At 42.9% G+C, this 27,453-nt stretch overlaps 1 long non-coding RNA gene across 1 annotated transcript in view; it reads left to right on the top strand.

Annotated features, from left to right (window-relative positions):
- The window catches only part of LOC105537088, a 135,487-nt gene extending 108,692 nt beyond the window's left edge, over positions 1–26,795 (top strand). Inside the window, exon 5 of the long non-coding RNA XR_001005669.1 lies at positions 26,302–26,795. This is a non-coding gene — a long non-coding RNA (uncharacterized LOC105537088). The remainder of the gene's footprint in view (positions 1–26,301) is intronic.
- The last annotated feature ends 658 nt before the right edge of the window (positions 26,796–27,453 follow it).

The raw sequence follows: 27,453 nt of genomic DNA, 5'->3' as shown, positions 1-27,453 counted from the left end.
GGTTCTCACACAGGCTTTCTCATGTAGTTCAATGGTTGCTAAAGCTGGAGTCATCTCAAAACCTTTTTCACTCATAGGTCTTGGGTTGATGCTGGCTATTGGCTGAGACCCCAACTGGAGGTGTCAGCTGAGCACCTACACATGGCCTGTCCATGTGGCCAGGGCTTCCTCATAGCTTAGTGGCTGAGTTCCAAGAGGGAGCATCTCATGAGGACCAGGTGGAAGCTGGATCACCTTTTATGACTCAACCTCAACATTCACATAGAGTCACCCCTACCACATGCTATTAGTCAGCCAGATTCAAGGGGAGGATATATAGACCTCCTTCATGGGAGCAATCAAAGAATTTGTAGACATTTTTAAACCACCAAAGTTAAGCAGAGGAAATCATTAAGATATCATGGAATGACTATGACCAAATGAGGAATTTGTGTCTCATTGGTAAAATAAAACCAAAACACACTCTTGGAACAGAGGTTGCAGATTTTAATGTGTTACATCTGTTGCCCTAAATGCTAGAAAGTTCGGACAATGGCATGACTACTGGCCTGGAAAGTAGATTGTTTTCATTCCAACGCCACTGTTTGCATTTACTATTATTAGTTGAACTTGGGCAAGTTACTTAACAGCTACGAATCTCAATTTCTTTATCTCTATGATGAGGATAATAATACTGTCTATTTTGTGTGGGTGTGTGGGTCATGGATATTTACAAGAAAGCAATGAGATAAAGAATTCAAAAAAACGTTGAAAACGATGATTTCTAATTAATATAAGAAATCTAAAATGTTTTAGGAATTTTATTCTTACTCTTCCTAGGCCTTGGTCTTTAAAAAAAAAAAAAAAAAGTCTGTGATAATGACGTGTTGGAATAGGTTAGTTTCTCAGACTTGGTGATATAAGGACACATTTCAAGGGAAGAATAACTTTAATAGACTCCTGAAAATACATCTGTGGGCCCTGAAGACTCCATGGATCCTAGTTGGACAAACAGTGACTTAAGGAACTAAAGTCTTATGACTTGAAATGTCTCTCAATTGTAAATCATCAGGGCAAACAAGAGGATCTTTTTTTTTCCTTTATAACCAGTAAAATACGTTTTAGATTATAATCAAAATGAAAACCACAAAATTAAAAGACAATTACTCTAGAGCTCTGTGACCCTGGAGAATATGTCTGTGAACCTGGACCAAATGATATTTCAGATGCTGTCCATTTTGCTGCATAAGTCTGTGGTTTTGTAGGGTGATTCACAGAGCTGGCTTTTCCACTAAGACATAAATTCCTGGAGAGAAAGGATGTGTCCCAGAACTCTTTGAATCTTTCAAGGCATTTTGCATATAAGATGTTCTCAGTAATTTTTGATTAAAAGGAAATACAAATGGAGAATGGCAATGAAAATAATAAATAGGGTAATATATGGACATTTAAATTCCATCTTTCTCCCAAGCTAGTGCTTTAATATTGGCCCCACCCCCAATCCAGCTCTTCAGTGGAGAATGCCAGCAACCTTGCTCTGAATTGGCTGTTTCAGGATCTATAAGGCTGGCACAACCCATTAATGGCAAAAACCGCAATTACTTTTGCACCAACCCAATAATTCACTCAGTGATAGTGTGTTGCATCCAATCCAGTTGACACTAGTAGAAAGTGCTTTAAACAAAACTGATTGGAGGGAGAATTCAAAACACAAAATCTTGCTCTTGGCCATCAGGTCCTGCATGATCTGGGCTCTCTCTGTCTCTTGAGCCCCACCTGAACCCACTTTGCCTCACCTCTGCTGTTCCCTCTGTCCAGAACCATTTCCCCAAGCTCTTTGCTTGCATATTTCCTATCTATCTACCAGGCGTCTGTTTCAATGTCTCTTTCTTGCATCCTGAGCTCCTCAATCTAAGCAAGAACCCCTATTGTATGTTGTCCCTCTTGGAACCCTATATCTTTCATTTACAAGCACTTATTTATATTAGTTTTGGTGTTTGTTCAATTTCTATCTTCCCCACTAGACTGTAATCTTCATGAGGGCAGGAATGAAGTCTATTTTGCTCATGATTGTCTTCCTAACAGGTACTAGTATAGTACCTGGCATAAAACAGGCATCTAAATGAATATTTGGTGAATGCATATGTGAAACAACAAAAGAGGAAATTTTTAAAGCATTGTATGTTTGTGCAGCACTGTGTTAGTCAAAAGAAATCGGTAAGTTTCTCAGTCTTTTGAAGGAAAAGAAAAAAACTTCTCTAAAACTAGGATTTCTCTTTTAAAACCAGCAGTCCAGCCTCTGTTGCCTGTCAAGCAAGGCTGTGTAGGCCAGATTGATTCAAACCAGATCTACTTCCAGGCCCTGTTTCACACCGTTTCCAATAGGATATGAATCAGACAAGATACCATCAACCAAGCATTCAGTCAGGAAACAGGGCCCTGGTCAGCCTTTTCGGGTGACCTGCCTTACACGGCCAGGATCCAGCTCTAGTGACAGCATCCATTATAATGCTGAGGAATGAGAACACACTGAAACCTCACAAAATGTGCTTTGGAGCCAGGCGGCCGGCAGCCACGGGAAGTGTGCTAAGTGTGGAAATTCCTTCAAGCTTTTCAAGCAACTCAAAGTCATAAGCTAAGGAGAGACTTCAAAACTCCAAAGAGAAATTCCACTTTCCTTTTCCTCAGCTCCGGTCTTTCCATTCCAAACACGAGTCCTGCTGGTTTGAGCCACTTCATGAATGTGGGATTGTTAGGGTCGTTCCAGAGACTTGCCACTATTTTTCTTAGGTTAAAAAAAAAAAAAAAAAAAGGAAAAAAGAAAAATTGGCATACATGTTCTCTTTCATTTGCCTTGAAGAAATCAATATCCCAGTCTGGGGTTACCAGCTGTGGTTCACATATACCCTGAGGCACAGCTGCTTTATTTTATAGCTGCCGACATTCTTCTCTAGAGCTCCCAACCCTCTCTCTGGTCCAAGCTCAAAGATGGGCTTGTGCTTTGACGAGATCCTTCCTTATGAGCGGTTACAAGGACTTACCATAAGAACCCAATTCCCACCTCTCACCTCCACTCACTTTTCCCTGTCTGCCCTGAAGCCATTCTAAAGAGGCAGAATGCTATCTATTTTGCTTTAAAAATTCAAGGAAATTAAATGTTGTTTCATTACTGCCTCCACCAATTGCTAACTATGGGTTTGGAGAGAAGTTCTTTTCTCTCAAGGCCTCAATTTCTTTACCATAAAATGGAAATAGTCATTGCATGTACTTCATAGGGCTGTCATAAGATAAAAAGCCATGCTGCAAGAAAAGCGCTCAGCACAATATGGTATAATAAAGACAGTCACCAATTCTTTTTTGCCTCTTTCATTGAGGGGTAAAGTCTAATTTCTCTCCCTTTGATTATGGACTCGTCTTGGTGACTTGCCTGATATGTAGATGTGGTGCAATTGATATTCTGAGACAGCCAAGGTTAGGTCCTAAGAAACCTTCCAGCTTCTGCCCAGTCGATTGGAACCCTCATTCTGAGGAAGCCAGCTGCCACGTGAGAAGTCCAGCTACCCAGAGACCACTGTGCTGGAGAAGCCCCCGTTAGCCACATGGACAGGCAGTGTGGAGAAAGAAAGGAGGCTGGCTTTTCCAGTTCTTCCAGCCCAGCACTGGACATATCAAGGAAGAACGTTCATTTCAGTTCCAGAAGATATACCTTGCAGAAGAATCAAGGAGCCCAGGAAACATTCAGAACCAAGGCCCCAGGCACATGGTCCTAAGGAAGCCATCCCAGCCATCTCCAGACATTCGAGTCACCCAGCTGAGGCCCCAGTCAATGTGGAGCAGGGACAACAGTTGTGAAGCTGTCCCTGTAGTGCCCTGCCCAAATTTCTTACCCACTTAGTGTAGTTTCATGTCACTGAGTTTTGGAGTGGTTTGTTATGCAGCAATAGAAAGCTGGAACATACAGTAAACCCCCGACAAGTGGTCATTATTACTTAATAAAAATATTATTATCAGCATTTGCGGAAGATGTCACGAATGCTCCATTAAATTCCCAGCTTTGCTAACTGCAAGGCACAAGCTTGTTGAGGGCATGTGGGGTCAGGAGGATTATAAAGCCACAGAAGATCTCAGGGTTCTGCACTGGGCTTGGCATTCCATAGATGCTCAATAAAACACCATTCTTTCACAAATGGGTAAGTATCATTGATCATGAATTTAAAATGTCATTATTTCATGAATGAGTGATAGACATCGTTTATGTTGATATAGCTTGTATCTGTGTCCCCACCCAACTCTCATAGTGAAATATAATCCCCAAAGTTGGTAGGAGGTGATTGGATCATGTGGGTGGTTTCTCATAGTTTAACACCATCCCTCCTTGGTTGGTGGTGTCACGATAGTGAGTTCTTATGAGATCTTGTTATTTTAAAGTGTGTGGTACCACCCCAGTCTCTCTTTTGCTCCTGCTTTGGCCATGTGAAGTGCTGGCTCTCCCTTTACCTTCTGCCATGATTGTAAGTTTCCTGAGGCCTTCCCAGAAGCCAAACAGATATCAGCATCATGTTTCCTGTACAGCCTGCAGAACCGTGAGCCAATTAAATATCTTTTCTTCATAAATTACCCAGTTTCAGGTATTTCTTTATAGCAGTGAGAGAACAGACACATCATTTTGGAATATCAATTTTACTTCAAGATTATTTTTTCTATCTACCAGATTTTATAATGCAGTAGAATATAAAAGTCTTTAAGATAAAACACGAGACTGCCAAAAATTACCTGGTAGGTTGGCCATTCAGGTTCTGAAGCTGCTCTGTATGGTTATGATTTCCCTCTCCCCTACCATTGGGAGTAGCTATGTAATTTATTCATTTAATAAATAGTTGATTGCTTCCTCTGTGCCAGACACTATTGTGAATGCTGGAGACAGAATAGTGAGCAAACAAAAAGTACCTGTCTCTTAGAGTTAGCATTCTAGATGTGGGAGATAAAGAACAACAACAAAAAAATCAGGTAAGTGTGTGATTTTGAGTGCTCTGGCTGGCGAAACACAGAGCAAGGGGAGAAGGACACAAAGTGCTAAGAAGGGGTAAGGATTTGCTGTTGTTAAAGGATGGAGAGCAAAACCCTCCTAGGTAAGATGACATTTGCGCAGAGACTAAGAAGGCCTGGGAGTGAGTCATGAGTGAAGTGGGTGCAGAGCACAGGGCACAGCACTGTGAAGCCTATGCAGGGAACAGGCAGAGGATAGACAAGGGAGCACTGTGCCTGTAGTCATAAGCATCTCAGGGAGGTACAGGGAAAGAAGGCCAGAGAAGTGGTTGGGCTGGGAACAGGTCTTAGAAGCCCTTATTATGGGCCATTGTAGACTTTGGCTTTATTTAGATAGAAGTGGGGATCTACTGGAGGGTTCTCAGTGGAGAAACAGTGTAAACTGATTTTCATTTTAAGGGAGTCCCTCTGGCTGCTGGGTGGAGAATAAGCTGGTGGGAGTTGGGCAAGTGCAGAAAGAAGGAGAGAGGTTGGGAAGCTATTGCTGTTGGGAAGCTGATGGAAGGGATGGTGACTTGATGAGCAAAAAGCTGAGGAACAAAGCTCTGGAAAATAAGACCCCCCACTCTGCCTCTGAGTGTGGCGAAACCAAAGGAGGAATCTCCATCTCTGCAGTGCCCGCCTCCTTGGAGTCTTACCTAAAATTAGAAAAGCAGCAACAGTGTAGACATTTCTGATCCCGTGGTGGGTCCACCAGAAGTAAGTCATACATGCATGCATGATTTCAGCACTCCTGATTCTCACCATCTTTGAGGGAGATACTGGCATAATTGACTTTTATTCATAGCCAGTCAAGCACTGTTCACATGCCAGGGAGCACAGCTCCTTTCAACGGCATCCCAGGAGGCTCCATTACTTCCAACCATGTAACTATCATTCAAAACGTGTTGGCCATGCATCCTCTTTTGAAATTGCCCTCAGGACTTGCATGTAAGCCTCAAAAGGAAACCAGTCACATTGCTGTATAAAAGGCACTTCCCTTTTTTTTTTTAGAAGAAAATAAAAAATATTGTCAGAGAAATTAGGGCAAAAACTAGTAGTAGTACCTTCATTTTCCTAAGATACTTCGACAATGCAAAAGTAACAGCCAACATTTATTGAGCATTTACTATGTACCAAGCACTCTTCTAATTGTCTTACATGAATCAACTCATTTAAACCTCTTTACAATCCAATGAAGTAGGTCCTATTATTACCCCCATTTTATTTTTTATTTTTTAATTGAATTTGATTTGATTCGAAGTTCCAGGATACATGTGTAGGACATGCAGGTTGGTTACATAGGTAAACGTGCACCATGGTGGTTTGTTGCACGGATCTACCCATCACCTAGGTATTAAGCCCCATATGCATTAGCTATTTATCTTGATGCTCTCCCTTCCCCACCCCCCACGCCCTGCCCCCCACACACCCCAGTGTGTGTTGCTCCCCCTCCCTGAATGATGCCTTTTTTGACTCAACAGGATTCTACAGTTTTGTCACTCATCTCTCTTCTGAGACGCAGCTCCTTTTGGCTTTTTAATGTTTCCATTTGCTGCAGAAGCTTTCTCCTCTGTTTTTCATTTTAGCATATCCATACATATTTTTAGATTTTTGAAAGTTTCAAAAAATTGAGTTATTTATCTCCCTGGCACCTAGTATAGTACCTAGCATAAAACAGGCATCTAAACAAATTCCTGGTGAATACATGAAACAAGCGAACAAGGATTTTTTTTTTTTTTTTTTTTTTTTTGCAGCACTATGCTAGCTTTTAAAAATTAAGTTGGATCATCTGGACAAATTCTGGGATAACTGGCTGTCCAGAAAGGGAAGAGAGAAGATAGAGCTAGTGGGAAATGTGGTACAGACAGATGAAAAGGAAGGGTCCTGAACTCTTTGTCCCCTTGGGCCTGTGGTAAAATGCAGTCTCACTTAACGCTAAGAACAAATTAGTTGACTCCCTCCTGCTGGTTGGGGTTTAGCCGGAGAGAGAGTAAAGAAAGAAAGAATGGTAGGATTGTCATTTCTGACCGGTGGTTAGATGGACAGGCTGTTCTGAAGGCCTAGCTTCAGTGCCTAGTAACAGTTACCTACCAAAGGGGCTGCTTGGAGGCATGTCAATGGTGGCAGCACCAGTGACTCAACCATGCAGGCACAGGGCTGGTAGAACAGGGCATAGGGTGTTTTGGTTCTCTATCCTTACATCACAAGCTACTCCAAAACTCAGTGACTTAAAACAGCCATATGTTGCTTCTCAAGTTTTCAGAGGCCTGCTAGACTCAACTGGGTGGCTCTTACTTGGGGTCTCTCATGCTGGAGTTATCTGACAGCTCAACGGACTGGACATGCAAGATGGCTCATTCACGTGGCTACAACTGATACAGGCTGTTGTCTGTAAGTTCAGCTGGGGGCTGTCAACTGGAGGGCTTCCTTCTGGCCCCTTGCCAAGTCTGAAGTTTTTCATAATTTGGTGGCTGGGTTCCTAGGAGAAGTATCAAGATTGAGTGATCCAAGATACAGGAAGTAGAAGCTGCTAGTCCTCTTAAAGGAAAGGCAAAGAATTGTCCCTTTTGCTACACAATGTCCCTTTTGCTATATTCTATTGGTCAAAACAATCACAGGTCAATTCAGATTTTAGCAGACGGAAGATAGACTTCACTTCTTAATTGAGGTGGGGCAGGGGGCAGTGGAAAGAGCATAGAGCACAGAGGGAGGGAAGAAATTGATGCCAGCCTGCTTTGAAGACAAACTACCACATGGATTGTCTCCAGAAAGTACCACCTTGATTCAGTGAGGGTCCCACTGAATGGACTGAAACTGACTGTCGGAAAATGGAGTAGTTATGAAGAAAATTTAATACATAAATTTAAATAAACCCCTTTAAAAAAAATCTCAATTCTGCCCTCTCTCCTTCCCAGTGTTGCTCCCCACTCCCCAAACATACACCTGGAGGCAGAATGAGGTAGGTCAGAATTCCAGCAAACCAGCTGGTGGAGCTGAGCTGGAAGTAATGGACTTATGTCATTGTCTTATCATTTGACTATTCCCTCCGGCTGGTATAGCCTGGATAATCACTTGCTGCACATAAGAATTCAGACTTAAAGGACTACAATTTACCATCATCAAGGCAATTCAAAAGAATGTACTGTAGGTTTGAAGACAATTTCCAGAGAGACATGCATTCTCGGAATGTTTTCAGTAATGGCAAAAATCACTGGAATAAGGGGTTGAACTCCTCCCTGGGGGACCATGCTCATTAAGATGTATGTGCTCAGGACTGTTAAAATTCCAACTCATTACCTAATAGTTGTACCTTATGCACTTGGATACCTCTGAAAATGCTTCTGGCCCTTCCATTTCAGTCATAACAACCAACTGACAGTCTCCTATACCTTTGAGAGGCCTTAACAGAATATTGCTTTAGCAAACTTATAAGGAAAAAGGAAAAATACTCAAGATGTAAGTACTATTGATAATCCTTTCTGTTCATTTTCTTTGAAGTAATCTAGGATATATGAAGAATGAATTCTTCCCAGCCTTGGGGTCAGTGCTCAAGTCTTCATTCATTCTTTTCTCTCATTAATTTGAACATTCCATCCGTGAAAAAAGATAATTCAATATCAAGAACAATTCCAGAGCCGAAGCCAATAGTGTCTTGGAGGCAATGTCAACCAACATTCATTAATAACTAACATTTGTTCTTCAGGCTCTAACCCAAGCATCCCTTCCACTGGATGCTTCCTCTAATCCCTCTTTCCTGTGGTGGAGTCAAATCATTCCCACCACCATGCTTCCTTTCCTCTTCTATGAAATCATTTAACTCTTCCCCCACCCCCAACTTCTTTATCCCTACATTTTGAGCAGCTTGAGGTCAGGGACTATATTGCATTTATCTTTGATGCCAAGCTGGGGCTACAGTCATAAAGGCTCAACTAGGGATAGAGGACCCATTTCCAAAATGCCACGTTCATATGACTGCCGAGTTGATACTGAATGCTGGCAGAAGGCCTCAGGTCCTCAACAAATTGACTCCTCCATAGACTGCTTGAGTGTCCTCACAGCATGGCAGCTGGCTTTTCCCAAAGTGAGTAGTGTAAAAACAAGGCAAGCGTCACAAAGTCTTTTATGACCTAGCCTCGGAAGTTTTTTTCATCATTTCTGAGATATCATATTGGTGACATCCCTGTTCAGTGTGGGAACAGACTATGCAAGGAAAGACTCTTTGTGGACTAATTTGGAGGCTAGACACCAAAGGTGGCATAATTTTCAAGAGCCATTTATGGTAAAAGTTTGTTAGCTGAACAGACAAGGTTCCTGCTTTTATAGAGCTCATGTTCAAGGTGAGAGGAGACAAAAACAATGAAGCAAATTAGTTGAGAATTTCATCCAGTGTTGAATGTTGTAAAGAAAACTAAGCAGGTAAGGTGAGGTGAACAAGGGTACTGTTCTCTAGTGGATGGTCAGGGAAGGCCTCTCAGGGAAGGTGACATGAATTAGGATATGAATGAAGAGAAAAGGTTAGTCCTGCAAAGATCCAGGAAAGAGTGTCCCAGACAGGAGGAAGAAGAGCCAAGATCCTGAGGCAGGAGCATGTATGATGTATTCAAGGAATGGGCAAAGTAGCAGGTTAAGCATGGAAGAAAGTAGAAGGAAACAAAGTCAGGGGTGTGGCAGGGGCCAGAACAAAGAAACTTGTAGGACAGAGTAAAGAATTTGGATTGTATTCTAAGCATATTGAGAAGCCATTTGAGAGTGTTAAGCAGGTAAATAACATGATCTGATTTACATTTTCATTCGCTCTTTAAGAGAGAGATCCTTTATGAGGCAATTGCAGTAACTCTACAAGATGTTAGTTTGCACTAGGACTGCAGCAGAAGTGATGGGAAAGGTGGTAAAATCAGCACATATTTTATGCTGGGTTCCTAGAAGCGTCCCAAGATTGATCCAGGAAGTAGAAACTGCCAGTCCTCTTAAAGGAAAGGCACAGAATTGGTACAATGTGTCTTTTGCTATATTCTGTTGGTCAAAGCAATCACAGGTCAGTCCAGATTTTAGCAGATGGAAGACAGACTTTACTTCTTAATGGGGGGTAGTGGGGTGTGGAAAGAGCATAGAGGATGGTTGCGACAGAGAAGAATCAATGATAAATCTACAGTTTTTAATTTGACAAATAGGATGGTGCTGCCATTTACAAAATGGGAAAGACTGGTAGATTATCAAGTTTTGAGAGGGGAAAATCAAGAATTCTCTTTTGGACATGTTGATTGGAGGTGCCTATAGGTTATCCAGGTGAAGTCAAGTAAGATGTAAGATAGATCTGTATAGACAACAGAGGATGTAATCTAAGCCTGGTGTGCATCTTCATGTGCACAAATTAAAAGAAATCTTGGTTGTATGATTTCAGAAGAGAGAGAGTGCATATTCCCACTGGGCATATTATGAAGGATTCATGGAGGAGGTGGTGGCATTGGGGCTACCATTTCAAAGGGAATTTGCCAGTGGGAATCATGGAGGAAAGTTTAAAGCCACAGGAACAATTTGCAGGGAAGTAAGAAGACCAGTTAGGAGACTGTTACAGTAGTGGATTTGAGGGTTGATAATGGAAGGGACAGTGATGGACAGCTAGAATGAAAAGGAAAACATACATTCCATGCACCTTACATAGGCAGTTGAAAATAACATGAAAGTTGACTAAGCTGGAAAGAAGAGGGAAGAATCAAAGAAGACTAAAGCTTTGAAGTGAAGAACAGTGTTATGTTAGGGAGATGATTTGGGGTTTTGTCTGTGGAGGGAAGGGATGAGGAGAAGTGGCTGGGGAAAATGAGGAGTCTACAATGCCAGCAAGATACCTAAGTGGAAATGCCTACTTTGGCTACTCCAAAAACAGGTTTGGAAATACAAGCTAGGGCTTTTGCTACCTGAAAATGTTCCTGAAGGTTAGAGGAAAAGACATAGTTAAGAGAGAAAGAGAAGAAGAATAGAACTTCCCCAGGCTAGTTAGGTGGGCAGGGCCAGTCAGTCACTCAACTCCGTAGACCACAGGCAGCTCTCAAGGCTGATCCTTTTGGCTCTCTACTCCCTGGGACTCATGACTCACTTATTCTCTCTTAGAACATAGAAGGTGCTCAATATTGAATAAATTTCCGTGAGAAGTGACTATCATTCCACAACTGCAACTGACACTGGAGTCCCCTGTGTTCTGCTGTGGCTTCCACCATTGTCACTCCTGAAGCTGGGCATCTCCTTGCTACTCCTGGAGACCCCAGCATTACCCTTTGCACTCCTTGGAGGTTTCTCCTTCTATCGTTGCTGCTTCTCACAGGGTGTATGGATTCTCTCTGAGCTGCTTCCCGCTGCCTGGGTGGGGGTGAAGATGCTAGCTGTTTAATTTAGACTCTAACTCTCTCTCATCTTTTGTGGTTTGTTACTTGTCCTACTCCTCTATGCACTGGGCATGTGGGGGCAGGAACGGGGCTCCACAAGTTTAAATTGAAGGAGAGAGGCCTAATGTCATGCTGGGCACACTGGGCACCTTGTCCCTCCCCAGATACGTTAAAATGAGGCATGTGCATTAAATGTGTATGTTTGGGTGGGGAAGATTTATCCTTAGCAACCCCACACATTTCTCTTATTTACATAAAAATGAAAAAGAAAATGCTTTAGCAGGAAACTATCCCTCAGTGTCAAAAGACACTAGAGTGAATAAGGCAAATTCATGGAACATTTTACTTTAGGGAGATGGTCTGGGCATAAAGTTATTGCAGCCCCTGCCTCAGACATGGGTTAGCTCCTCAACAGACATGACTTGTTATAATGTAGTATCTGTCACAGTATGACTTGATTTGCCCCTGGGAAAGTGACTGGACTGTCACATCACACCCTACAAGTTAAAACTGCTCATGTTTCTTGGTTCTGACCCAGGGCCAATGACGCCTTCCTTTTCAGCGATGTCCAGATGGGAGTTTGAGGGATTGTTCCATCCTTTCTCATGAATTCCCATGTCAGTTTCCTCAGGGGACAAAGCGAAGGCTTCATATGAGTTGCTGTTTAGGTTCTAGTCCCCAAGCATGTCCCGCTCCTCATTTTTCTTCCTGTTGGACTGCTGTGCAGTCCGTCTACTGTAAGCCTTATCAGACAACCCATCTCTTTTTTCAGTTCTGCAGAACAACTTGTCCTCCTCTCCAACAGCATCTGAGCAGTCAAATCAGGGGGGCAAAAATGTATCTTTCCCATTTTTGTTTTGAGACATCAGGGACCTGCATTCTTTAGTGAATTCTCCTGCATCTTGCATGACCAAGTCCTCACTGGTAAGCTCCACTTTCTGCTTTTCCTCAGGCCTCACAACTCTTGCTCCCTCTCCTGTAATCAAAGGTTAATCTCCAGTTCTGTGGGAAAGAAAAATGCCATCTTTCCCTGCTCACCACTCTGTGTTAAGGTTCTAAGCAGAGTTGGGCCGGATTCCATCCACAATAAAGGGAGATGGAGGAACCCTGTATTAGTTTGCTAGAATGGCCGTAACAAAGTACAACCAACCGGGTGACCTAAACAACCGAAACTTATTTCACACAGTTCTGGAAGCTGGAAGTCTGAGTTCAAGATGTTGGCAAGGTGGGTTCCTTCTGAAGGCTGTGAAGGAAGGATCTGTTTCAGGACTCTTTTTTTGGCTTGTGGATGGCCGTCTTCTCTCTTCACATTGTCTTCCCTCTGTCTGTGCCTCTGTGTCCAAATTTCTTCTCCTCATAAGGGCACTAGTCACACTGGATTGGGGCCCACCCTAATGGACCCTAAACCCTTACTTTAACTTAATTACCTTTTTAAAGGCAATTACAAATACAGCTACATTGTGAGATACTAGGGGTTAAGATCTCAGCAGATGAATTTTTTGTAAGGGGATGGGAAGGGGCACAATTCATGCATTACAGATCCACATTAGACTCTCGAGGCTGGATCTGGGGCCAGGCTGAGCCCTGGTTGAGAAACAACTCCATCTCCGAAGCCTACAATTCATGGCCCTGCTGCTCTCCTGCTGCCATAGCAACCTCTTGCACCCACTTGCCTGTCCAGGAGTTGCCTTCCCACTGGGAAAAGCTCATGACATTTGTGCTTCTTTCAACTCTGAAAGGTGGATTATGTCTCAAATCCCTGGGATAATTACTGCTCCTTCACAGTCATTGGAGGAAGAGGTAAAAGAGGAGAGAAAAAGCCCATCAAAGGGCATGATGTCACATCTCTTCTGGGCCATTCTTTCCTTTTTACTTATTGGACTACACTGAAGACAGGGGGTGAGAGCATGTGGCATGTGCCTTTTGCCGGAGTTCAAATCCCCTTCCTTAATGAAGCCATCCCTGTCTATTTCCCACCCACTCTCCCACCCTGGCTGAAAAACCCACTTTCTCCTCTGGATTCTTGCATTCCTTATACATGTGTTTACTTGAACACTGACCATATCACTATGATGATTTACGTATCTGTTTATCAGTGTACACCTTGTCTGTGAGAAGAACTATCTCTGTGTCCCTGGCATCAAGCACCCATGACACGGGTGACACCATGACATTTATCCAATGTTGAATGACTAAGAGTGAACAATGGTCCACGTAGCTAAGAAGATGTTAGTACTAATACAGTACAGCCGTGGTGGAAAGCCCAGTCACTATGCGTGTAACTTCAGGTCCTCCAAGAAGCAGACACCAAGACAGGGATTTGGACACATAAGAGGTTTACTGAGGGAAGTGTATGTGGGAGAGAAAAGGTTGAAGGGAAGATGAGCAGAAAACACAGGGAGAGGGAGGGGAGGACAGAAAGGTAACAAGGTAGGAGAAAGTTGCAGGCCGTAGCACAATTTCCAGGAACTCCTGCCAGGCTGACGGGAAGTCTTTGAGCTCAAGTCGCTGCTGGAGGAGTCCTTGCTCTCTTAGGGATTGAATGAGCTTGTGTTGGCATCCATACCATGCTCTGTCAATGGCCTGGAGCAGCCCACAGGAAGCATGACCTTGGGTCAAGCAGAGTAACATGGTGAGAATGTGGATGTGGACGTAGAGCTTGGCAGCTGGGGTCATCAGCCAGCTACTCTCCATCACTCTCCCTGAAGCAAGGGGTCTGAGTGGCACCATTTCATGGCAGCCACAGTACAAAATAGTAATAATAGCAATAATTAATAATAATAATTAGCACTTACCAATATGATGCTATGTGTTTTCTATGCATGATCTCATCACTGCTCACAACAACACTAAGAGGTAACCCATTTGACAGATAAGCAAATGGAGGCATGAGGGTTCTTCCCTCAAGAACCCTCTCCACTGAGCTGGCCAGAACCCAGTTGACATCCATATCATTCAACTCTCTGATGCCAGGAACAAACAGGGGATGGCAAACGCCTACTGCCAGGCTCAGCCTGCCGCCAGCAGCAACTCAGTGGCTCTGTTAGCCTCTGGACTCACACCACCCTTCTGTGGCTCAGCGTAGGCCTGAGCCTGTGCCTGCATTCTCGTGCACATTTTGTGCGGTCCTCAGAAATGTGCCTTCTGAGGTCTGCCGATAGGGAGAGCATGCACTACTGCCTGCGCTAACAGGATTGAGCTTTATGTGACAGGAAGACTAATATCGGCCCTGAGCCATGTGTTGCTGGAGAGGAGTGTGGATGCTCTTTGTTAAGCTCCCGGGGTCTGGAAGGAAGCAGCTATGCTCTTGTTTAATTCCATATGAGCAGCTTTTTTATTTTTACAAATAGTCCTCTTGCTGTTAGGGAGTGAGTGAGCGACATAAATCATCATCATGTCTTTAGCAGCCAGGATTTCTTGGGCATGGTCCTCATTAAAGTCTTTAGTTGCTGGGTTCCTGGAGACCTTCCTTTGATACCTAAAAACATCAAACTGAAAAGGCCATGGTGAAAAGGAGGAGGAGGAGGAAGAAAGGGGGTGGAGAGGAGGGGGCAGAAGCTCATGAGGACCCCAGAATTGCTATTGGGAAACAGCAAGGCAAAACTAGGATTATTATTCACAGCTACAAAAAAAAAAAAAAAAAAAATTCAGGAGCAGAAGCAGCAGGAGCTATAAAACCGTCCTGCTGAACAGAATCCAATATGCTGGGACAAAGAGAGAAAGCGGCCTAGGCCAGGCGGGAAGGGTGGCTTCTTTGGGTGATTCACAAAAAAGGAAAAGTTCTCTGAGCCTTTCCCTCCCCAGACCTCAGCCCAGCAGGCCCCGGCCGTCAATGAACTAACCTTTTCCTAAGGCCTTGTCTCCCTGCTGGGCGGGAATCCAATCCCCGGGCAAAGGTCACTGAAAATACCATCACGCTGTTGGCAGTGGCTGTTCATTCACAAAATGAGCCCCTTTGTGATAAAAGCCGGGAGAGCAGACCCAGGGCTTGTGTGCATTCCAAGCCGATGGAGGAGAGCTGCCAACGCGCTCGTCAGTGGGAGCCCAGCAGCACATGCGGCTCACTTTACACGATTGATGTGGCCCTGCAGAACCATGTACATCGAATTCCTATAAATCAAATCACATTTTAAATGCACCAGGGGAGCCGGCCATTTAAAGGAACCCTGCAGTGAATCTTTTTGAAAAGTGAAAAATCACTGCTGAATTGATCTATTTTGCCACGAAGTAACAAATATTTACTGAGTGCTTATAACGTACCATGCAAAGCACTAGGCGCGGTGAGCATTTCTTAAAATGGGATGTCCCTGAGCCAGGGAAGAGCCCTTGGAGAGGGTTGTTTTGGATTTTGGTTAAACTAGGATGAGCTAAGTACAGAAGCAGGAGGAGAGACTCCAGCTGGAGCCATATCCTCATGTCACGGCTAAAGGATCCACCAGTTGGTCTCCCTCTGGGTAACCAGGCAATATTTCTCATTCATGATGACAAGCAATGCTTAGTGTCTTTTTAAGATCTGAAGGAAGTTATGGCCAGAGGCCCAGGGAAAAGGCCAGGCCCTCCTATCAGGGCATACAACCTGAGTCAGTGTCTGAATCAATATCCACCAGTACTGGCAATCATCTCTTTCTGTGGTTCTTTCCAGGAAACTCACTGCCAAGCTTATTCCTTCTTGGCTCCTATGTATTGTTGGTATATGTAGAAAGAGATTTGTATATAACTTGAGTTAAATCATATCTGCAAGACATATATGTAAGTTGCAGCCTCTAACATTTGGGAAATGCGTCATGCTTGAAAACACTTTCAAAAGAGACCGTAAGATAATTGAGGCTGTGGAAAAACAAAACCAAACAAAAACATTTTCCTGGATTGAACCCGGGGATGAGAACACAGACTCAGATGTGAGACTGCCAGCACTGGAATCCCAGATCTATCATGTTGTTATATGACCTCAAGCAAGTTATTTATCAGCTTCATATTTTGGTTTGCTTACCTGTAAGATGGGGATATATAATAGAACCGACCTCAGAACGTATTTGTAAGGATTAAATCTAAAGTGATTTTACATCTAAAGGCTTAGTACGTGCTCAATAAGTGTTCATTATCATGACGTTGTAGTTCACTTAAAAAGTAAAATCCTAGGCTTATGTTGCATAGTTTTAGAGGCTGACTGTATGGTAGGAGCTGGTTGTCAATTGGATGAAGCATCATAAAGGAGGGACAATATGTGCACTGAAGTATTGTCATTGTTGGACTTCATATGTCTCCAGAGGAAAATGAACTCTGCAATCCAAGCAGTGTTTTTGCAGACACTATTTAGAGAAGCATCTTTGGCATTTAGAATGGAAAAGGGATCTTTTAAAAAGATCACCTGGTGTAAACTCTTAACTTTATCTTGGCTAAAAGAATAATAATAATAATAATGTCTATGACCTTCCAATCCAAGATGCTTCCTGGTTTTAAAAAGGTTTTCTCCAAAGCTAGAATAAGATGCAATGTGCTTCATCAGATCACCTTACTTTCCTTTGGTAAGTAGCTAGGTTATAAGCAGAAACTGTCAACAATCCCTCTAGATATAATTGGGGGGCAGGACAGGGAATAATATACTGTCTCCAGGAAGAGAGAGACAATAGATAGGTAACAGGTTTCATGATAGGGTTCTTGTTTTTAGGGGTAAAAGTTTGTCTCAAAGTTCTAAGGAGAATTTTGATGGTGACAGTCCTCATCTGACAAAATCGGTAAAGAATACAATGAGATGTTGGTGTGCCACTGACACAGTGTTAGTGTTTCCCACACATGGAGGAAACTTGTCGCTGGACAAACGTAGATAACATTCAAGGGACCACCCCACCCAGCCAGGAATCAGAGCAGGACAGCCGGCAACAGCACACCAGTTCTACTCACATGAACTATTACAGAAGGGGGATTGTTACTACTCAACCTGAACCTCTTACCATGAGCAGAGAAGATTTAGTGGCAATAAATCCACATTGGCCAAGCAATTGTGGATTTACCATGAACAGAAAGAATTTTTTTTTTTTTTTTTTACCTATAGCAACTCTGTAGGCTGCACATGCTCCCCAGATGCTGTCTCCTTAAATGTTCTTTATTAAAACAGAATGTACTGAGATAATGTCTCTTGGAAACCTCTCAGGCAAAGCACAGATCCCAGGGAATTCCCAGAGACCTTCCCTTGCATCTGGGTCGAATCCACAGTGCCTTCAGGAATCTGCTTTCCTCTCCAGGTCTTCTAAAACATGTCATCCCCAGCACTGAAGCAGAGACTTGAGCTCATTTATAACCAATGACAAGATCATCTCTGGGCTGGGGCTCCCACCCACATTTTCTTCCAGAGCATGCCTCCATCTGAATGTCTTTCTCATCCAACGCCCCATGAGCTCCATTGGAAAAGTGTCCCAGCTACATTTAACTGTGCTTGAAAGTTAAAGCCACAGCATTCAAGGTACAGTCAGCCCTCCACATTTATGTGTTCCCTATCTGCAGATTCAACCAATTGCAGATAGAAAATATTCAGAAACAAAAAAGCAAAACAGTAGAAAATACAAATAAAAACAATATAGCACAACAATTACTTTACATAGTATTCATGAGATGATTTAACGTATATGGGAGGATGTGCATAGCTGATATGGAAATATTGCACCATTTTGTATCTGGGACTTGAACATCTACAGATTTTGGTATCTGCAGGGGGTCCTGGAACCAATCCTCTGCAGATAGTGAGAGGCGACTGTATACACTGAATTGAACAGTAGACAAAATGATGTCTCCAGTCAAAATAGAAAAAAATAAGGCTTGGACAACCCAGCCCCAGAGCCAGATAAAATCAGAATACAGATGCCAACATGAATAGTTAGATTGGCAAAAAGTGCAGTTCAAAAGTATACGTGAGGTCTGGGCGCAGTGGCTCAAGCCTGTAATCCCAGCACTTTGGGAGGCCAAGACGGGCGGATCACGAGGTCGGGAGATCGAGACCATCCTGGCTAACGTGGTGAAACCCCGTCTCTACTAAAAAATACAAAAAAACTAGCCGGGCGAGGTGGCGGGCGCCTGTAGTCCCAGCTACTCGGGGGGCTGAGGCAGGAGAATGGTGTAAACCCGGGAGGCGGAGCTTGCAGTGAGCTGAGATCTGGCCACTGCACTCCAGCCTGGGCGACAGAGCGAGACTCCGTCTCAAAAAAAAAAAAAAAAAACAAAAAAAACAAAAGTATACGTGATAAAAATTCAAAGGCAGTTGGAAATGCTGCAGAAGGCAAGGAAGAAAGCAGTGCGTCTCCTCTTGTGGGGGCCACTAGGAGGTGACCAGCATAAGAGTTGAGACAGCATGAGAGTTGAGACAGAGAAATAACTGAACTGAGTTTATCTTCCTCTGCAGAATAACCCATGTGGGAAGCTTGAAAAGGGAGAAGAGGCTGAGGGAAGCAGCTATGTATTGGACAGATGTGCTGTGTCAGGGAGACACTGTTAGATAGTTAAAAATGTGGCTGTGAAATTCCTAGGGTTGATATCCAAAGAATGAAAGAATGAAAATCATAGGCCAAGCTGCAGAGGGGTATGTCTGACTGTGGTACTAGCAGGAAGCAGGAGAGCAAGTCTTGCTGAGGTGCCCAGAGGAATCCTAACTTCTCACAGAAGCATGAATGTCCATGGATTGAATGCCAAACTCTACACCTGAAGAAAACCAGACCCTACAGTGGAAGGCCACATGGCAATTCTCTATGTTTTTGCCTTTGTCTCCACCCTGCCCTCTGGAAAGTCAATGAGCACACTGGACAAGTGACCAGGGACTCGGTGCCTCCTTGGAGAAGACAGTGACCCAGTGGAGAAAAACAAATGATAAGGCTCTCAAATCCTGAGAAGGGGCTTTGATGTCAAACGGATGGATGCAATGCAGGGAGGCAATGAAAATGAGGAGAAAGTCTGGAAACATCAGTGGACCACAAGCTTTTGAAAAGTAAAGGTAGTGTCTTCCTCATTTTCATATACCTCTGCCACGCCTGGCTTTCCTGCTTTACGAGGAGCTGCTAATTCTAATGTCATGGAGGGACACTGTGCATGGGTCTTGTCTAGGGTTGGAAGTTATTTTTGCACTTACCAGTTAGTGGCTTCAGGCAAGTCTGTTTGAATCTGTGTTTCAACTTTCTCATCTGCAAAGTAAAAACCACGTCCACTGCACAGAGTTGTGGTGGGGATGATAAGTAAGGACTTTTATTTAGAGTGTTGGCACATTGCCTGGCACAGATAAAACTTGCCATCGTCTTTGTCTTCATCATTGCCATCTTCCTCCTAGTTCTCCCTCAAGCCCATTATGGATATGTGTTTCAGGCAGGAACTGATATTTCCATCCATGAAGGGGGGCAAGCAATGTCTTCCACCTATTCCGTATGTAATAACGGCAATAATGACTAAGTACCTGTGTGTCTGCTCTGCTGAGTTCTAGAAGGAACTCCTCCCAGACTGCTAATGTGTGAAATTGCCACCCCATCTCCCCACTCTTGCCTTGCCTTCTCTCCGTGCAGTGTTCTGTGTAGCTGCCTGGGAACCCCGCCCCTCAGGTCTACACCAACCAGGACAGGCAGAGAAGGCGAAGGAAAGAAAGAGCAGGAAAGCACCAAAAAGGATAATCCCCAACACCAGCCTTTTCCACCCTCGTGGCAGAGCCTCTCACCTCTATAGCCCAGGCTTCAGCTTCCCTCCTGGCCCCTTCATTCCAACATACCCCACCCACTCCTTCGAGGAGACACCAAGAAGACATCAGAGTCTGGATTTTCCCCAACCAGCCTTGTAGGTGACTTCAGGCCTTCATGTCTCCCTAGTGCTGTTATTATCTCTAGGGGAGTAATTCTCCTCGCCTAGGTGGTCTAAGGGAAAAAGTAGGAAATGGGGTGAAGGGGAAGGCTTCTTATGCCTTGCCTGTTTCCCGTTTTTGTTAGAGATACAGACCCTTAGAAAGCCTCCCTGTGCTCAGGGAGGTGAGAATATGAGACTAACTTCTATTTCCACTACTCTCAGAGTGGGGCGAGGCCACATCGAGGATGCCTGTCCGAAGCAACATGTGGAGGCTGTGTAAAGAGGAGCAGGCAGTTCATTCCTTGTGGTTCTGAGGGGAAAGGGGAGCCGAAGGCTAGGGCTGAGCAGGGGATTCGCATTAACGAGGTTCTCCTCACCCCTCCCGATCAGCTTTGTCCCATTGGCGTTCTTACCCAAATCCCTCAGAGTCCGGGCTTGTGGCTCCTGAGCTGACAGAGCCCCTAGGCTGACTGTGCCACTAGAAACATCACGAAATCAGAGAGGAAGTGCTTGTCTTGCTGTCTGGGCCAAGGCTGGAAGGCAGTGTAGGGCTGGGGAGGAGGGAGTATGTGCCGCCTTCTGCCCAGGCTGAACTCAGGAAGGTATTTGCCAAGGCGATGCTGGGAGTCATGGTAATGATACCATTGATACCAAAGCGATGCTGGGAGTCATAGCCCAGATCCTGAGAGCACCAGCCTGGAAACCCAGTCTTGCTTGACATAGCCCACGCTCTTGAGATCAAAGAAAACCCAGAAATCTGTGAGAGGCCATGTTTTCTATCCTGTTGATTCTAGCAACTTAATCAGATGGAGAGGAGGACCAATCCACAGAGTTTTGGGAAAACAAAGACTCAAGGGAGAAATGCCTCTTATAAAAGAGTTTGACATAACCACGGTTATACTTCCAAGAATCTCTCGTAAGTCAATAATCAGAAATGCATAAAAATGGATATAAAAGATGATCCACAGACCATTATCTGAAGAGAGAAAAACTGGAAGGACCTAGTTTATCAATGGCACAGGATCAAGTAAGTCTTGGTATGTTCAAACAATGAGGCTTTATTCAGTCAATCTGCAGAAAAATGTTTAATAACACAGATAAATGCCTAGAATGTGTTAATAAAAAGTAGGATACAAAGCTATATGTTTAGTATGATCTCAATTACATAAATATTTACACATAAAAGACCAGAAAAAAATACAGGAAAATATTCACAATGATTTTCTCTGGGGCATATAGATTAGGACTGATTTTTTTTCATCTTTATATGTTCCTGCATTTTAAGATTTCCTATGATTAACACATTTAATTTTTCTGATTATAAATGTGTTTTAATTTCTAATTAAATAATGATAACATTTTTTTAAAAGAGAGAAAAGTCCCTTTTTGATGACCAAATGGGGCTTCATTATTTCTTCCCTCAACAACCAATCTGCCAAGAAAACAGGGGCAAGTCATTGAACTCCCTCTGTAAAAATAAACAGCATTGGCTTTAAATTTTGTAACTTAATTACTTTTAAGGTCTGTATCTGAGTTCTGCTGTCATGAGAAAACCCCATGATTTCCACCCCCTACAAAGAGTTAGCACTGAGGTCATTTCTAAACCTCCTTCATCCAGGTACTTAGACTGCTGAGGTCATGTGAATATTAATATTTATCTGAAGTTATGTGATTTCCAGGGAAAGTGCTAAAAGCACCTCTGCAACCTTGAGAAACTCCCTTTGGGCAGCAGGACAGCCTCAGTCAGTAAACAGCATGCTCTTCAGGAAACCAGCAGTTCCAGAACCCTGAAGGACCCCAGCATTGGTACCAACAGCAGACACTGTTCGTGCTTCTTTTTTCAATCTGAAAGGACCAAGATTGTTATTATTTTTAAATACCTGTCTCCTCTCTTTGTCCTGGCCCTCCTTAGGGCCACCTCACCTACCTCCTTCCAATGTGGTACCAGTAAAATATAGATCTCCAGATAAATTTGAGTTTCAGATGAACAGTGAGTAAAATTTTTGGTGTAAATATATCTCAAACATTGCTTGGGACATACTAAAACTTATTCACTGATTATTTAAATTCAGGTTTAGCTGGTGTCCTGTATTTTATTTGCTCAACCTGGTAAGCTTCCTCCCCGACAACCTCCCACCCCCATGCCACTCTGGCCATTCTCTAATGCTGAGAAATCACAAGAATAAAAGTAAAACCCTTAAGGAAACCAACCAGTTGCCTTAGAAACGAAAGAAGAAAAAAAAAAAGCCCTTTGCTAATCAGGAATTCCCATGACTAGGTATTCAAAACTGTAGACTTCAAGAAGAGGGAGAAATAAATTCTCATTGGGTCCTTTCTAACAGCTGAAATTATCATTAATATTATTTTGAAAAAAAAAAAAAAGAGTTAGAACCACTCTTGACAACAACATTAAATAGTGTTGTGGTCCAAGCTGGCACATTTTGGATTGCTTTGAATTAATTATTCTTTTATCAGAGCTGCTTCCCAGCTTAGGGTTTAGGAATAACCAGTTCTTGCTCACCTGTGTTGCTAAGTGCTAATGAGTCTGCACATGTATTTCTGCCACAGGACTGATAACAGTCATCCCAGACCACTGATGAGTTTTCTTGGAAAATAGGTAGGCCTGTTCCTGATAAATACCGTTGTTGTTGTTCTTGTTATTGTTAATAATGACATTTTTATCACCTCATGTATGTAAGGCTGTAACAGATCTTCCAGTTACTCTGCACCAAACACACTGAGTTCTTTATAAGTTTTCACTGGGCTCAAGAGACTGAACAACATCACCCAGCTATCCTTCTGCCTCTGAAAAGACTGCGTTCAAGTCATGCCAGCATGACTTGAGTCTCCTCAGCTGTGAAATAAGGTCATGGTGAGGATGACATGAGTTAATGTATGTAAAGTTCTTAGGACAGTGCCTGGCACAAAGATGAGGTCCACAAGGGTTAGTGATTATTAATATTATCCTTTTACATACTCTTATAGATTGTCTCAACGTTTCCAGAAAACAATACATCAAAAATCTTAAAGCTGTTCTTACCATTTGACACAATTATTTATAATTTTGAGAAATCTACCCTAAGAAAATAATTGGAGATGCAGTCACACAAATAGGTACAAAGAAATTCACCACATGATGTTATTTTTTTTTTTTATGGCCAGACACTGGTAGCAGCCTAGAGTTTAACACCAGTGAATTATCAAATAAACAGTGGTCTATCAATATGATAGACTATTTGCACAACGTGAAATACCATGATTTTAAGGAATACTTATTTAATGTCATGGGAAATAATTAGAATTAACTAGAAAAAAGGATAATAAAAATAGTTTTGTTTCATCCCACAACCTGCAGTGACAGACCCTGGTTTTGACTACAAGACAAGAGCTATTAGCTATGTCTTTGCTTTTTAGATTGAGTTATACTCAAGATAAGGGGCAGAATCCTTGGCAAATTACATATGTGTATTCTGTTTAATGGAGCAGACAGGAGAAGCACAGATGACTACAAGGTCATTAACACATTCACAAGTCCAAGAAAGGTAACAAGTCAAATGGTGTAGAGAGATGGCTAATGGATTTTCCCCGATGCACTGCTCCAATTCAATGAGAATCATTGCTCGCTCGATGTGCTCAAAGTGACTCTGAGACTCTGTCCCTGTTCATGAGAAAACGCACCGTGTTCAATTAGTAATGCCTGCTGTGGACTCAGAAAAGTGTGCTGGCAACAGGTACAATGTATATTTGCCATCCCTGACACTAATGATAATGGCAGCTAAGGTATCAAAGAAAGGTGAATTTATCCAAGAAAGATCTCAAGGAAGATTCCAGATTCTTCATGAAATTAGTCTAGAATCTTTAATTGTGAATATATAACATGTCACACTGAACATGAGCAAATTATTGATTAGATTAGGAAGAAAAGCTAGAGACCACATAGGTTAGCCTGGAGACAGAGAACAGGTGTATAGAACACATCATTCACCACGTTTGTCGGGAAGTCATGAAAAGCCAGCATTTGGGGAAATCTTTGTCAGGACCAAGGAGAGTGCTGGTAGCAGGAGTCAAGACAAGGACAATCGAACTTTATCTCTTTTAATAATCTCAATTCCTTCATATGGTAGAAAATGTGGTCCTTATTTTACCAAGAGGAAATCAAGGCTCAAAGATTTTAGGGTCAACAGCTAGAAATTTGCAGAGCTCTCCTTAATCACAGGTATGTCAGATGACAATGACTGGAGTTTTTTCTAAGCCCCCACCCACTTCTCTCTGACAATAAGGCACGGCCCACTACTCCTGGATTATGGGAGGATTTTGCCATAGTCTAAAATCCAAGGCAGAAACCAGATATCTAAATATTCTTAGCTTGACTATTTCTCTAATTTGCTCTCATCACTATATTTTCTTATCAATGTTATCTGATTTGGCTAAATCAATTAATGATCAATTAATAAGTTTTTAATAGCCACTGAGATAAACAGTGATCTCACTGAATCTTCACAACCATCCCAGACAGAATGCCTAAGAGCACAATGATGGTGGAGAATACCCGGTTTTGTCCAGCAGGGTGGAAGATGAGGTGTGTACTGAGAAGGTCAGAGAGAATCCTCCATGCCCACAGGTAATAAACAAGCCCTGGGTAGACCTGCGACCTGGCCCAGCTCTAGCTTCTCTCAGCATGGACTCAGCAGCAGGGTTGCCAAAGGCCAAATCAGATTCAGTAAACACAGACTTCTGCGAAGCAAGTGCTCTTGCTTTCACTCAGTGTCAGCTGGGGGCTGCGTGTGCCTTGAGTACTAAAAAGTTCTGCAGAGAGGCCAAGTGCAGAAATCTGTGCCTGAGATTTTCTACTTTTACAAGAAGAATGAGCATATGGGGCGCTCAGCCAAGGTCAACCTGGAATTGGAAGGCTGAGCCCAGGCTCAGAGGAGCCAGAGCCAAGGTGGAAAGCTCCAGGCGCTGGGAGGGCAGGGACAGGGGGCTGGAGTAGAAGGCCAAGTGCAGGAATGTTTATTGAAAAGAACCCAGCCCTCACACCTCAGGGATTTGGGAACTGGCCGTCTGCACTTGAGAGTCCTGCCAAATGAGTTCAGCCATTTCCACTTCATAAAGGTCTTGGTGCAAAAACGAATGGCAAACCCAGCCATGAATGTGATTTCTAAAAGAAGGTTATTGAAAAAAAATCATCTGCTTTTTCAACCCTCTCTTCTGGTGGTCAGGAGGAGGAAAGAGGAGGGAGAAAAGTCTCTGGACACTTGCAAACATACCCATCAGATTCCACAAACTACTATGCAGAACAAGGGAGTGTCATATCTTCTAAGATTTCTCACCAGAAGGAAAAGGCTAAAATCTGAGCCTAAATGAACCTGAGTATGCATCTGGTTGCCAGGAGAGAGCAGTAGGGATAGGAAAAAGGAAGAGCCATCCCTTTGTGAGCCCAAAACAACATGACCCCCGATTGCCCCCGGGTGACAGAACTTCAAGGTTTACATTAGACAAGCAGCTCGAGGAAGAGACATACTGATTACATATCTAATTTGCTGTCACTATCTTCATGACATCACATATGTCACTGTGGTTTTCCAGATGACTCTCGACCCTGTAGAGTAAAGAACTATTTTCCCTGATGACTCAGTTTGAATTTTTTGTTGGCAGGAGTTTCATTTCCTTACTTCCTGTCGGTCTCACTTCTTAGATCTTTGTTGGGGTCTTTGGTGCCTCCCAAACCCCCAATCTACAGGAACTTTTTCCAGACTGCAGAATCTTCTGGCATTTCTCCCTCCTGATCACTCAAAATGATATAAAGCCTTACCAAATGATCTGGCATTGCTGCTTCTGGAGATAGCTCTAGCCCAGCTCCCCACACCCCAACCCCTTGATCTTTTTCACTGTGTTCAAAACTAGGCTAAAGTGAAGTCATCACAACTGCTCTTTCAAGCTTAAGGAATTTGATAAATGAAGTTGTGTGGGGTCCTGGCAGGCAATATGCTTGAGCAGAGCACAGGGATCATCTGCGGACCACTCTTTATCCCTTTATTGTAGACATGTATTCAAGTTCAAATTGCTTTGTTAAACCTTTTTGTGTGTCTCTCTTTTTATATTTCAGCTTTATACAATTATTTCCAAATCTTCCAAACTGACAGTGAGGGAGAGTAATTTGAAAGGACTGCTCAACTCACATCATTTGAAGATTTGCACCATAGCTGCATTTTTCCAATTTCCTGGCATCTATTCTGCTCTCCTGGACTTTTCAAAAACAATTGTAAGTGGATGAATAAATATAATAACTGATTCCATTGATACTCTTGGACCATCCTTTGGACTTTCTTCTTTTGGACATTTTACAGTTTAAAATGTATTTAGCATCTATCGATGTTTCCAAAAGAAGGACTCAAAGTACACACTGTCAAAGATCTCATGGATCTAATTAAGGATAGGGAACATGTACAGAGTCATACGATGTCTCTACACAGAGGGGATAATTTCTGAAAGAAAGAAGAAAGTTAGCAAATTCCTTAATCACCCTTATGATTATGACTATGCAATTGAATTTGTCTACTTCATCAGCTTTGGGAATAAAATAAGGCCGTACACTTTTCAGTTTTTCAAAGAAAATGTCCTGTCTTGCTATCAAGAGAGCAAATTTTCTTTTTCCCTCCCTGGGATCCTTTCCCCTCTTGTGATAAATACAAGCACTAATGGTAGGTCTGATCCTAACTGTCCCAGAGAATTCAGTTTAATCAGCAGAGGAGATTTCAGCTCCTGTACTGTGAGTGGCATCTTCTGGCTCCGCGACATCCCTGGCGGGCCAGCAGCTTTGCTGCACTCAGTGCCTCAGACATGCATTGTCAACTCCAGTGGAACTGGAGCTGGGTTTTGACACTACCTGCAAAAGGTCTGCGGACTCAGGTTCTTCCTTTATAAGCCAAAACCCCTTTCCTTCTGCCATCAGAAATGTTTCTTCTTTGGATTGGATTTTCACTGAATTAACAGGTTAATTTGGGGAGAATTGATATCTTTTCATGTTGAGTCTTCGCATCAAAGAACATAAGCTTCTGACTTTATTCAGGATTTCTAGCATGTCCTTTAGTGAAGTGTTATAATTTTCTTCATATAGGCCTTACCTGTTTATTGATAGATTTGTTGCTATGTACTTTAGAGTTTTTGTTCCTTCTGCGAATAGGGCCTTACTTTCCTTTATTTTCTAATTGAGCATCACTATATACCCCAGATAGCATATATATGACTACCTTGATGA

This window comes from Mandrillus leucophaeus, unplaced genomic scaffold (assembly GCF_000951045.1).
Source record: "Mandrillus leucophaeus isolate KB7577 unplaced genomic scaffold, Mleu.le_1.0 Scaffold169, whole genome shotgun sequence".
Taxonomy (NCBI): Eukaryota; Metazoa; Chordata; class Mammalia; order Primates; family Cercopithecidae; genus Mandrillus; species Mandrillus leucophaeus.
The sequence above is the reverse complement of the archived record's forward strand: the minus strand, read 5'-3'. Positions and strand labels throughout refer to the sequence as shown.